Raw genomic sequence first — 13579 nt, 5'->3', positions numbered from 1 at the left:
ATAGGAGGGTGTTCTGGTGCTGGAATCCTAGCAGAGAAGAAGGTCCTCTGATGCTGGAACTCAGCAGAGAGGAGGGTTCTCCGCTTCTGGACCCCAGCAGAGAGGATTTTCCTTTGCTGCTGGACTACAGCAGAAGATGAGGCTTCTCTGGTGTTGCACTACAGCAGAGAGGAGGGTCCTCTGCTGCCAGACCCCAGCAGAGAGGAAGGTCCTCTGCTGCTGGACCCCAGCAGTGAGGAGGGTCCTCTGCTGCTGGACCCAATCAGAGAGGGTTGTCCTCTGGTGCTGGACCCCAGGAGCAGAGGAGGGTAATCTGGTACCAGACGCCAGCAGGGAGGTGGTTCCTGTGGTGCCGGACACCAGCAGAGGGAGGGTCCTCTGCTGCTGGACCCAAACAGTGAGGAGGGTCCTCTCCTGCTGGACCCAATTAGAGAGGAGGATCCTCTGGTGCCGGTTCCCAGCAGCAGTTGAGGGTGCTGTGCTGCAGGACCCATGCAGAGAGGGGAGTCTTTTGGTGCCGGACCCAAGCAGCAGAGGAGGGTACTCTGATGCAGGACCCTAGGAGCAGAGGACGGTACTCTGGTGCCGGACAACAGCAGGGAGGATGGTCCTGTTGTACCGGACCCCAGCAGCAGAGGAGGATCCTCTGGTGCCGGAACCCAGCAGAGAGAGATTCCACTACTGTCGGACCCCAGCAGAGAGGAGGGTCCTTTGCTGCAGGAACACAGCAGAGAACAGGGTCCTCTGCAGCCAGTCCCCAGCAGAGGGGAGGGTACTCTGATACCGAACACCTGCAGCGGAGGGGGGTCTTCTTCTGCTGTACCCCAGCAGAGAGCAGGGTCCTCAGCTGCCTGTCCCCAGCAGGAAGGAGTGTCTTCTGGAGCCTGACCCCAGCAGAGAGGTCCTCTCCTGCTTCCTCTCTTTGGTGTTCAGCAGGATAGGAGGGTCCTTGGCTGCTGGACTCCAGCAGAGAGAAGGGTCCTCTGCAGCATTTTACTCGCTGGACCCTAGCACAGACGAGGGTCCTCACGTGCTAGACCCAGCAGAGCGGAACGTCATATGGTGCCGAACCCAGGCAGAGAGGTGGGTCCTCTGCTGCTTCCTCTTTGTTTTGGCAGAGCAGAGAGGAGTGTCCTCTGGTCCTGGATCACAGAAGAGAGGAGGGTCCTCTGCTGCTTCCTCCCTGCTGGGGTCCAGCAGAGAGGTCCACTGCTTCTGGACCCCAGCAGTGAGTGGGTCCTCTGCTCCTGGACCCCAGCAGAGCGAAGGGTCCTCTGTTGCCGGACCCCAGCAGAAGAAGAGGGTCCTCTGCTCCCCGACCACAACAGAAGAGGAGGGTCCTCTGCTGTGGCCTCTCTTTGAAGTCCATGAGGTAACGAGGGTCCTTTAGAACTTCTTCTCTGCTGAGGTCGTGCAGCAGAGGAGGGTCATCTTCTGCAGGGGTTCAGCAGGAGAGGAGGGTCCTCAGCTGCTAGAAGCAAGGCAAAGTGGAGTGTCCACTGCTGCCAGACCCCAGCAGGGAAGTGGGTCCTCTGCAGCGGTACCCCAGCAATACAGGAGTGTAATCTGCTGTCAGACCCCAGTAAAGAAGAGGGTCTTCTTCTGCTGGACCCCAGCAGAGAGGAGGGTCCTCTGTTGCTTTGTCTATGCTGGACAGCCGCAGTGAGGAGAGTCCTCTGGTGCTGGACCCCAGCAGAGAGGAGAGTACTCTACTGCTGGACTCAAGCAGAGAGGACGGTCCTCTGCTGATTCCTCTCCACTGGGGTCCAACAGAGAGGAGAGTCCTATTTTTCTGGACCCTAGCAGTAGAGTAGGACCCTCTGCTGCCCGACCCTACCAGAGGGGTGTTCTCTGGTGCCAGATCCCTGCAGAAGAGGGAAGTTTTCTGCTGCCGGACCCAGCACAGAGGACGGTCCTCTGCTGCCGGACCCTGCAGGGACGAGTGTCATCTGCTGCCGGACCACAGAAGGAAGGAGGGTCCCCTGTTGCCAGACCCAGCAGAACAGGAGGGTCCCCTGCTGCTTCCTTCTTTATTGTCCAACAGAAGAGGATTGTCCTCTGCTCCTTTCTCTCTGCAGGAAAACAGCAGTGAGGGGGAACCTATGGTGCCAGGCAGCAGCAGAGAGGAGGATCTTGTGCTGCCGGACCCCAGCAGAAGAGGATGGTCCTCTCCTGCCGGACGCCAGCAGAGAGGAGGAACCTCTGCGGCCAGACTCCAGAATAGAGGAGGGTCCTCTGCTGCTTCTTCTCTGCTGGACCCCAGCAGAGAGGCGGATCCTCTGGGGATGGACCTCAACAGAGAGGAGGGTCCTCTACTGCTGTACTCCAGTAGAGAGGATGGTCCTCTGCTGATTCCTCTTTGATGGGGTCCAACGGAGAGGAGTGTCTTATGCTGCCGGGCACCAAAAGCAGAGGATGGGCATCTGCTGCTGGACATCAGCAGCAGATGAGGGTCTTCTGTTGCCAGACCCCAGCAGAGAGGAGGGTACTCTATTGTTGTACCTCAGCAGAGAGGATTGTGCTCTGTGGCTTCCTCTGTGCTGGGGTCCAGCAGAAAGCAGGTTCTCTGATGCTGGACCCCAGAAGAGAAGAGGGTCATCTGATGCTTTATCTCTGCTATATTCCTTCAGCAGAGGAGGTTCCTCTGCTGTCCGAGTCCAGCAGGAAGGAGAATCCTCTGCTGCCGGAACACAGCAGGAACGAGGTTCTTCTGTTGCCGGACCCCAGCAGCAGAGAAGTCCTCCACTGCTGAACCCCAGCAGGGAGGTGGGGCTTGGCTGCCAGGCCCCAGCAGGGAGAAGGGTCCTCTGTTGCCAGACCCCAGCAGAGAGGAGTGTTCTCTGCTGCGAGACCCCAGCAGAAGAGGAGGTTCCTCTGCCGCATCCTCTCTTTGGGGTCGAACAGGAGTTGAGTGTCCTCTGTACTTCCTCTCTGCGGCGGTCCAGCAGCAGAGGAGGGTCCTATGCTGCTGGCGTCCCACAGGAGAGTAGGAAGTCTGCTGCTTAAACCCAGCAGAAGTGGTGTGTCATCTGCTGCAGGACCCCAGCAGAGTGGAGGTTCCTGTGCTGCTTCCTCTGGTGCTGGACCCCAGCAGAGAAGAGGGTCCTCTTGTGCTAGACCCCTGCAGAGAGGGGGTCCTCTGCTGCCGGACCAGAACAGCAGAGGGTGGTCCTCGGCTGCTGGACCACAGCAGGGAGGAGGGTTCATTCTTCTGGACCTCAGCAGGGACGATGGTCCTCTGCTGCTCGGCCCAGTACAGAGGAGGGTCCTCGACTGCCGGAAACCATCAGAGAGGCGGCACCTTTGCTGCTACCTATCTGCTGGGGTCCAACAGAGAAGAGGGTCTTCTGTTTCCAGACCCCAGCAGCAGAGCAGGGTACTCTGGTACCGAAACCCAGCAGCAGAGGGGGGTTCTTTGCTGCTGGAACCCAGCAGCATAAGGGGGTTCTCTGCTGCCGGAATGCAGCAGCACAAGAAGCTCTCTGCTGCCGGACATCAGGAGAGAGGAGGGTCCTCTGCTGCCGGACCACAGCAGAGAGGAGGGTCCTCTGCTGCTGGAACCCAGCAGAAGAGGAGGGTCCTCTGCTGCAGGACGCCAGTAGAAGAGTAGGATCCTCTGCGTGTCCTCTGTTTGGGGTCCATTAGGGAACAAGGTTCCTCTGCAACTTCCCCTATGCTGTGGTTCAGCAGCAGAGGCAGGTTCTCTGCTGCAGGGGTCCAGCAGGAGAGGAGGGTCCTTTGCTGCTACCTCTCCACTGGGGTCCAGCAACAGAGGTGGGTCCTCTGCTGCCGCACCCCAGCAGCAGAAGGCGATCCTCTGGTGCTGGACCCAGCAGAGTGGAGGGTCCTCTGCTGCCGGAACCTAGCAGAAGGTGGGTCCTCTGCTGCCAGTCCGCAGCAGCAAAGGAGGGTCCTGTGGTGCCGGACACTAGCAAGAGAGGGGGTCCTCTGGTGCCAGACCCCACCAATAGAGCAGGGTCTTCTGCAGCCGGACCACAGCAGGGAGGAGTGTTCTATCATTGGGGACTTCAGCAGGGACGATGGTCCTCTACTGCCGGACACCAGCAGCAGGGGAGGGTCATCTGGTACGACACCCGAGCAGCAGATGAGGGTCCTCTGCTGCCATATCCCTGCAGGGAGGAGGGTCCTCTGCTACCAGAACACAGCAGAAGGAAGGTCCTCTGCTGCCAGACCCCAGAAACAGAGGGGGGTCCTCTGGTGCAAGAACCCAACAGCTGAGGGGGGTCCTCTGGTGCTCGACCACAGCAGCAGAGGGAGGACCTCCACTCACGGACACCAGCAGAAGAGGGGATTCCTCTGCTGCCAGACCCAGTAGCAGAGGCGGGTCCTTTGGTGTCGGACCCCAAGAGCAGAGGGGGTTCTCTACTGCCACACCCCAGCAGCAGAAGGCGGTAATCTGGTGCTGGACCCCAGCAGAGTGGAGGGTCCTCTGCTGCTGGAACCCAGCAGGAGAGGAGAGTCCTCGGGTACCGCACCACAGCAGAACAAGGTGTTCCTCTGGTGCCAGACCCTAGCAGCAGAGGGGAGTTCTCTGCTGCAGGAACCCAGCAGAAGGAGTGTTCTCTGCTGCAAGACCCCAAGAGCATACAGAGGTCCTCTGGAGCTGGACCCCAACAGCAGAGGGGGATCTTCTGGTGCCGGACGCCAAAAGCAGAGGAGGGTCCTCTGGTGCTAGACCCCAGCAGAGAGGGTTGTCATCTGGTTTCAGACAACAGCAGCAGTGGTGGATGCTCTGCTGCTGTACCCAGCAGAGAGGGTGGTCCTCTGCCACCCGACCCCACCTGGGAGGAGGGCCCTCTTGCCCCTGGAACCCAGCAGGGAGGAGGGTCTTCAGGTGCCAGACCCCAGCAGGAGAGGAGGTCCGCTGGTGCTGGACCCCAGAAGCAGAAGAGGGTCCTCTGCTGACGGACCCCATCAGGGAGGAGGGTCCTCTGCTGCAGGAACCCAGCAGAAACAGGGTCCTCATCTGTCGGATCCCAGCCGAAGATTAGGGTCCTGTGCTTTGTCCTCTCTTTGGGGTCCAGCAGGAGATGAGTGTCCTGTGCAATTTCCTCTCTGCTGTTGTCCTGTATCAGAGGAGACTACTCTAGGCTGGGGTTCAGCAGCTGAGAACCCTCCTCTCTGCTGTGTCAGGCAGGAGATGACGCTGCTCTGCTGCTTGGATCTGATAGCAGGAGAGGAGGGTCCTCTGCTGCTGGAACAGGAAAGAAGAGGAGGGTGCTCTGCTGCAGGACTCCAGCTGAGAGGAACCTCCTCTGCTGCTTCCTTTCTGCTGCACCCCAGCAGAGAAGGGTCCTCTCATGCTAGACACCAGCAGAGAGGATGGTCCTCTGCTGCTTCCTCTCAGCTGGGGTCCAGCAGAACAGTAGGGTCCTCTGCTGTTGGACGCAGCAGCAGTGGAGGGTCTTCTAATGCCAGGCCCCAGGAGAGAGGAGGGTATTCCGCTGCTCCACCCAAGCAGAGAGGAGTGTCCTCTGGTGCTGGACCCCAGCAGAGAGGGGTGTCCTCTGGTGCCCGACCCAAGCAGCAGAGGGGGTTCTCTTTGGCTGGACCTCAGCAGAGAGGGGAGTCCACTGGTGCCTGACCCCAACAGCTGAGGGGGGTCCTCTAGTTTCGGACCACAGCAGTGAGGAGGGAGGACCTCCACTCCCGGACACCAGCAGAAGAGGGGGGTCCTCTGCTGCCAGACCCAACAGAAGGAGGGTCCTTTGCTGCCAGACCCAGTAGCATAGAAGGATCCTTTGGTGTTGGACCCCAAGAGCAGAGGGTGTTCTCTGCTGCCACACCCCAGCAGCAGAATGCGATCCTCTGGTGCTGGACCCCAGCAGAGTGGAGGGTCCTCTGCTGCCGGAACCTAACAGGAGGAGGGTCCTCTGCTGCCAGACCGCAGCAGCAAAGGAGGGTCATGTGGTGCTGGACACCAGCAAGAGAGGGTCATCTGGTGCCAGACCCCACCAACAGAGCAGGGTCTTCTGCAGCCGGACCACAGCAGGGAGGAGGGTTCTCTCATTGCGGACTTCAGCAGGGACGGTGGTCCTCTACTGCCGGACCCCAGCAGCAGGGGAGGGTCATCTGGTACGACACCAGAGCAGCAGATGAGGGTCCTCTGCTGCCATATCCCTGCAGGGAGGAGGGTCCTCTGCTACCAGAACACAGCAGAAGGAAGGTCCTCTGCTGCCAGACCCCAGAAACAGAGGGGGGTCCTCTGGTGCCAGACCCCAACAGCTGAGGGGGGTCCTCTGGTGCCCGTCCACAGCAGCAGAGGGAGGACCTTCACTCCCGGACACCAGCACAAGAGGGGGTTCCTCTGCTGCCAGACCCAGTAGCAGAGGCGGGTCCTTTGGTGTCAGACCCAAGAGCAGAGGGGGTTCTCTGCTGCCTAACCCCAGCAGCAGAAGGCGGTTCTCTGCTGCTGGACCCCAGCAGAGTGGAGGGTCCTCTGCTGCTCGTCCCCAGCAGGAGAGGAGAGTCCTCGGGTACCGGACCACAGCAGCATAAGTGGTTCCTCTGGTGCTGGTCACCGGCAGGCGGCGTCCTCTGGTGCCGGAACCCAGAAGCAGTGAGGGTTCCTCTGCTGCCAGAAACAGCAGCAGAGAGAGGACCTCTGCTTCCGGACTCCAGCAGCAGAGGAGGGTCCTCTGCTTCAGGAAACCAGCAGAAGGAAGGTTCTCTGCTGTAGGACACCAGGAGCAAAGGGGAGTCCTCTGGTGCTGGACCTCAGCAATAGAGGGGGGTCTTCTGTTGCCAGAAAGTAGCAGCAAAGGAGGGTCTTCTGCTGCAGAACACCATTTGAAGAGGGTCACCTGCTGTTTCCTCTCTTTGGGGCCCAGTCGGGGACAAGGGTCCTCTTCAACTTCCTCTGTGCTGTGGTCCAGCAGCAGAGGAGGGTCCTCTGGTGCTGGACCCCAGTAGAAGAGTAGGGTTTTCTGCAGTGTCCTCTCTTTGGGGTCCAGTAGGCAACGATGGTCCTCTGAAACTTCCCCTCTTCTGTCTTCCAGGAGCAGAGGACGGTCCTCTGCTGCAAGAGTCCAGCAGAGGAGGGTCCTTTGCTGCTACCTCACCGCTGGGGTCCAGATGCAGGAGAATCCTCTGTTGCTGGAACACAGCAGAAGAGGAAGTTCCTCTGCTGCGGGACCCCAGCTGAGTAAAGGCTCCTCTTCTCCTTTCTCTCTGCTGTGCCACAGCAGAGAGGAGGGACCTTTGCTGCTGGACCAAAGCAGAGAGCAGGGTCCTTTGCTGCTTCCTTTCTGCTGGAGTTCCTAAGCAGAAGAGGGTGCTCTGCTACCGGACACAACAGCAGTGGAGAATCTTCTGCTGTAGGACCACAGCTGGGAGGAGGGTCTTTCGTACTAGTCCCCAGCAGAGAGGATGGTCCTCTGTGCCTGAACCCAGCTGGGAGGAGGGGCCTCTGCTGCCGGACCCCAGCAGAGAGGAGTCTTCTGATGCAGGACCTGAGCAGCACAGGAGGCCCTCTGATGCTGGAATAGAAGCAAACGAGGGTCATCTGCCGTCGGACCCCAGATGGCAGGAGTTTCTTCTGCTGTATGAACCCAGCAGCTGAGTAGCGTCCTCTGCTGCTGGACCCCAGGAGTAAGGAGGGTCCCTGCTGCTCGACCCCAGCAGAGACTAGGATACTCTGGTTTCAGACCTCAGCAGAGAGGGGTGTCCTCTGGTGTCAGACCCCAGCAGCAGAGGATGGTCCTATTCTGCCGTACCTGAGCAGGGAGGAGGGTTCTCTGCTGCTGTACCATAGCAAGGAGGAAGGACCTTTGTGGCCGGACCCCAGCAGCAGAGTTGGGTCCTCTGGTGCCCAACCCAAGCAACCTAGTAGGGTCTTCTGGTGCAGGACCTCAGAAGGGAGAAAGGTCCTCTGCTGCCAGACCACAGCAGCAGAGAGGGGTACTCTGGTTCCGGATCCTAGCAGCAGAGTGGGTGTCCTCTGCTGCCAGACAATAGCAGCAGAGGGGGATCCTCTGGTGCTGGAACCCAGCAATAGAGGGGGGTACTCTGCTGCCAGACAACAGAAGCATAGGGGGATCCTATGGTTCCGGAACCCAGCAAAGAAGGGGATTCCTCTCCTGCTGGATCCCAACAGCTGAGGAGTGTCCTCTGGTACCAGACCCCAGCAGAGAGAAGGGTCCTCTGCTGCCAGACGCCATCACAAGATTAGGTCCTCTGCTCAGTCCTTTCTTTGGGGTCCAGTATGGGACAAGGGCTCTCTGCAACTTCCTCTCTGCTGTGGTCCAGCAGCAAAGGAAGGCCTCTGCTGCAAGGGTGCAGCAGCAGAGCAGCTGCTGTGGGACGCCAGCAGCAGAGCAGCATCCTCTGCTGTCAGACCACAGCAGCGGAAGTGGATCCGCTGCTGTCGGATACCAGCAGCAGAAGCTAGTCTTCTGCTGACGGACGCCAGCAGCAGAGGGAGGTCCTAAGCTGCTGGACGCCAGCAGCAGAGGGGGTTCCTACAGTACCGGATGCCAGCAGAGGAGGGGGGTCCTCTGGTATCGGATCCCAGCAACAGAGGAAGGTCCTCTGGTGCCAGACCCCAGCAGTAGAGGAGTGTCCTATGGGCCCAGACCCCAGCAGCAGGGAGGTGGGTCCTCTGGTGTGGAACCCCAAGAGCGGAAGTGGATCCTCTGGTGCAGGACCACAGAAGAGAGGAGGGTCCTCCACTGCCGGACCCCAGCAGAGAGGAGGGTCCTTTGCTCCCAGACCTCAGCAAAGAAGAGGGTGCTCTGGTGCCGAACATCAGCAGAGAGTAGGGTCCTCTGCTGCTGTACCTCAGCATATAGGAGAGTCATTTGCTGCCGGACTCAGGCAGACAGGGGGGACCCTGCTGCTGGACCCAAGTATATCAGGGAAGAGTGTCTCTGGTGCTGTACCCCAGTAGAAGAGGAGGCGTCAATGCTTCCTGATGCTAACACTGAGGAGGGACCTCTGCTGCCAGACCCCAGCAGAACAGGAGTGTCCTCTACTGCTTCCTCGGTTTGATGCCCACCTGGGGAGGAGTGTCCTCTGCAGCTTCCTCTCTGTTGGGGTACAGCAGAGAGGAGAGTCCACTGTGCCGGACCCCAGCAGAAGAGGAGTGTATTCTCCTGCGTCCTCTCCCTGGGGTGCAGCATGAGGGGAGGGTCCTCTGCAACTTCTTCTCTGCTGTGGTTTAGCAGCAGGGGAGAACCTCTTTGCAGCAGTACCGAAGAAGAGGAGGGTCGTCTGCTGTTGGACCTCAGAAGTCAGGAGGTTCCCCGGCTGCCATACCCCAGCAGGGAGGAGAATCCTCTGCTGCCGGACTTCAGCAGCAGAGGAGGATCCTCTGGTGCAAGATCCCAGGAGCAGAGGAGTGTCCTCTGCTTCCAGATCCCAGCAAGGAGGAGGGTCATCTGTTGCCGGAACCCAGTTGAGAGGAGAGTCCTCTGCTGTCAGATCCCAGCAGGGAGGAGTGTGCTCTGCTGCCGGACCAACGCAGAGAAGAGGGTTCTCTGCTTCATCCTCTCTTTGGGGTCCAGCATGAGACAAGGATATTCTGCATCGTTCTCTCTGCTGAGGTCCAGCTGCAGAGGAGGGTCCTCTGTGGCTGGACTACAGCATGGAGGAGGTATCTATGCTACTTCCTCTCTGCTCCACCCCAGCACTGTGGAAGATCCTCTGCTGCCAAACAACAACAGCTTGGAGAGTCCTCTGCTTCCGGACCCCAGCAGAGAGGAGGGTCATCTGCTGCCAGACCCCAGCAGAACAGGAGGTTCCTCTGCTGCTTTCTCTCTTTGTTGTCCAGCAGGAGAGGAGGGTCCTCTGCTGCTTCCTCTCTGCTCGGGTCCATCAGCAGACGAAAGTCCTCTGCTGCTGAAATCCAGAAGGAGAGGAGGGTCCTCTGCTGCCAGACTCCTGCAGAGGGGAGGGTCCTCTATTGCTTCCTCTCTGTTGGAAAGTAGCAGACAAGTGTCCTGTCTTGCTAGACCCCAGCAGAAAAAAGGGTCCTCTGCTGATGGACCAAAGCAGCTGAGGAGGCTCCATGTTGCCAGACTCCAACAGCAGAGGAGTGTCCTTGTGTTCCGCACCAAAGCAGCATAGGATGGACCTCTGGTGCCGGACCCCACCAGCAGAGGAGGGTCCTCTGGTGCCAAAAACCAGCAGAAAAAGGGTCTTCTTCTACCGGACCCCAGAAGCAGAGTAGCTCCTGTGGTTCCGGACACCAGCTGCAGAGGAGGGTCCTCTGTGACTGCTGGACCCCAGCAGCAGAAGGCAGTCCTCTGCGGCTTCCTCTCTGCTGAGGTCCAGCAGAGAGGATGGTCCTTTCGTGCTGGACCACAGCAGAGAGGAAGGACCTCTGATGCTTATTCTCTGCTGGTGTCCAGCAGCAGGGATGAGGGTCCTCTGTTGTTGGACCCTGCAGGGATTAGGGTCCTCTGCTGCAGCACCCAAGCAGGGTGGAGGGTCCTCTACTGCCGTCTCCAGCAGGGAGGATGGTCCTCTGCTGCTGAACCCCAGCAGGGAGGAGGTTCCTCTGCTTCCGGATTCCAGAAAGTTTTCAGGGTACCTCATCTGAGAACCATCAGTGCTAGTCAGCTGGTGTGTGATTCCAGTCTCAGAGGGTCCATGGACATGCTGACGTGGGACCCGAGATTCCACAGGGATTGGGGAATGCTGAATTAGGATCGAGGTCCAAGAGGGCTCGTGGGTACACAGACATGGGACTCCAGGTCTCACGGGGCCCATGGGCACACTGATGTGGGACTCCAGCTCCCAGAGGGTCCGTGTGCACATTCATATGGGACTCCAGCTCCCATAGGGCTCGTTGGCTTACTGACTGGGACTCCAGGTCCCTCAGAGCCTCTGGGGTCCGTGATGTGGAACTCCAGCTTCTAGTTCTCCTTGTGCCCTAGGTTCTACCTTGCTGGTGAAGACAGACAGCCACTTCCTCGCACAGAGGCCTGGCCTGATGCAAGACCACAAGCGTCCTCCACCCTCTCCTGATCCTTCATATGTGGGCTGTTCGGCCTTGGAGCCCAATCTTCAAGAGACACATATAAAGGAATTCTGTCCAGGATTCCCACCTGACACTAGGATGGCTGGGGCTGGACCTTCTAGTGCTCAAAATGCCTCAGCCAACCAGGGGTAGAAAGGGCAGCTTATGCGCCCTCTCATGGCCAGCAGGACTCACTGCAGGACGCTCCTCCAGGCTCTCCTGCACAAACAAGGGAAACAATCCCAGCCTAAGAGAAATTCACTCTCAAGCACACTCTTTGGAGCGGTTGCACAGAAGTCCCAGGACAGAAGCCTCACTCACAGCCTTGGGGTCTGCATTGGCAGACAAAAGCAGTCTTCAGTCACAGCACAATCCCTACCACCCAGGACAGCAGCTTTCTTTCACTTCCTTCCCTCCTGCATGCCTGTCTGAATCTGTCCTGTTTTGTTTGAAGCACAAAGGAACAGAGAGGAAGAGACAGAATCTTTCTTGCATCTGCTGGCTCACTTCCCAAGGACCACCACCAGAGCCAGATGTGGCTGGGCCAGGACAAGCCTGGGAACCAGAAGCTTCCTCCACATATCCCACAGGGGCACAGGGCCACAGGGGCCACAGGGGCACAAGCTCCTGCAGCATCCTCCACTGCTCTCCCAGGAGCATCGGCAGGGAGCTGAACTGCAGGGGAAGCAGTCAGGACTTGAAACAGCACCCATACAGGCCATCTGCCAGGCAGGCTGAGGCTTGAGGCCCTCGGACACCACACAGTACCACCCCAACCCGCTCCACCGATTCCACCCCTAGCAGCATTCTTCAGCAACTCCTTCACCAGGCCTCTGAATGTACTTGTCCTCCAGTCTTGCATAACTTTTGCTGTTGCGTGCTGAGAGAGCAGAGGGCACCAACAGGGCATCCAGGCATGCTGCTACTCTACCTGTCTAATGAGATGGACCTATGTGGAGAGTACACGTCAGCTGTTGAGGTGTCTTGTGGCAGGTGGCACATCAGTGGCAGCTGATGGTCCCCAGGTGGCCTGCAAGAGAAAGAGTCTTGAATCCAGGATGCCCCTGGAGGATGGTGAAGCATTCCCTGGTGAATGAAAGTACAATGGCATTTGGTAGGGGGTTGTGGGCCAAATTCCTGCCTCCAATGCACATGATGGCGATGCCTGACCCCCTTCCCCCAAGTGTTTCCTAGACAGCACCGAAGAAGGCAAAATGGGCCTTGTGAGACCATGCCTGCCCATGGCATGGGAGGGCCTATTTTGTGCAGGCCTTGGTTGCTCCCAGGCCACCGTCCTACCTGCTGGAAAGTGGGACTGCATGTCCCAGGGTGCTCTCGCAGAAGCTAAGGCCTGGGACTTCCTATTCCAGATGACTGGTGTCCTTTGGTACTTACTCGTCCTTCCACTTTTCCATCCTTAGAATCCCACAAGCCCAGACACCACCCAGCTAGGCAGAGGAAGGCCGAGTGCTGTATCACCCTAACTGCCACCCCACACATGCATTAATACACGAAGGCCTCTCTGCAGCCCATCGGGGAGCAGTTGCAATTGCTAACGAAAGCCCAGGCCCTGTCCCCAAGGGTGCTTTGTGATGAAAGGGGGTAGTGGCAAGGTTTCTGGGGAGCTCATCTGCGAAAGATCAATGCTAGCCAGTCAGTGAGTAACTCCAGGTACCAGAGGGTCCTTCTGCACACTGACGTGGGACTCCAACTCCCAGAGTGCCTGTGGGCACACTGACGTTTGTATCAAGCTCCTACAAGACCCATGGGCACAGTGACATGAGACCCCAATTCCCAACAGGACACATGGGCACGCTGAACTAGGACTCAGTATCCCAGAGGGCCCATGTGCACACTGACATGGGTCTCCTGCTCTCAGAGGCCCATGAGCACACTAATGTGAGTCTCCAGCTCCCATAGGGACTGTGGGCACGCTGACATGGGACTCCATCTACCACAGGGCCTCTGTGTGCCCTAATGTGGAAGTCCAGCTCCCAGCGCTCTCCCCATGTCCTATGTGGTACCTTAATTGTGAAGGCACACAGCCACTTCCTAGCACAGAGGTCCAGGATGATGCAAGACCACAATCATCCTCAACCCCCTCCTGGACCTTCGTTTGCAGGCTTTTCAGCCTTACCCCAATCTTCAAGGGACAAGTATCCAGGAACACTCTCCAGGACCCCCACCTGACACTAGGATGGCTGGGGCTTGGCTGTCTGGTGTTCAAAAGGAATGAGCCCAACCAGGGGGAGAAAGGGCAGCTTATGCGCCCTCTCGTGGACAGCAGGACTCACTGCAGGACGCTCCTCCAGACTCTCCTGCACAAGAGAAACAAACCCGCCCTGAGAGACATTCACTCTCAAGAACACACTTTGGAGATCTTGCACAGGAGTCTCAGGACAGAAGCCCTACGCACACCCTTGGGGTATGCATTGGCAGACAAAACCAGTCTTCAGTCACAGCACAGCACACAGCACACAGCACACTCCCTGCCAGGAGGCCAATAGCAATCTCTCTCTTCCTGCCTTCTTGCCTGCCTGCCTGCATGAATCTGTCCTGTTTGCTTGGAGCACACAAGAACAGAGAGGGAGAGAGAGA

Source organism: Ochotona princeps, chromosome 2, assembly GCF_030435755.1.
Source record: "Ochotona princeps isolate mOchPri1 chromosome 2, mOchPri1.hap1, whole genome shotgun sequence".
Lineage (NCBI taxonomy): Eukaryota > Metazoa > Chordata > Mammalia > Lagomorpha > Ochotonidae > Ochotona > Ochotona princeps.
Note: the sequence above shows the minus strand (reverse complement) of the source record.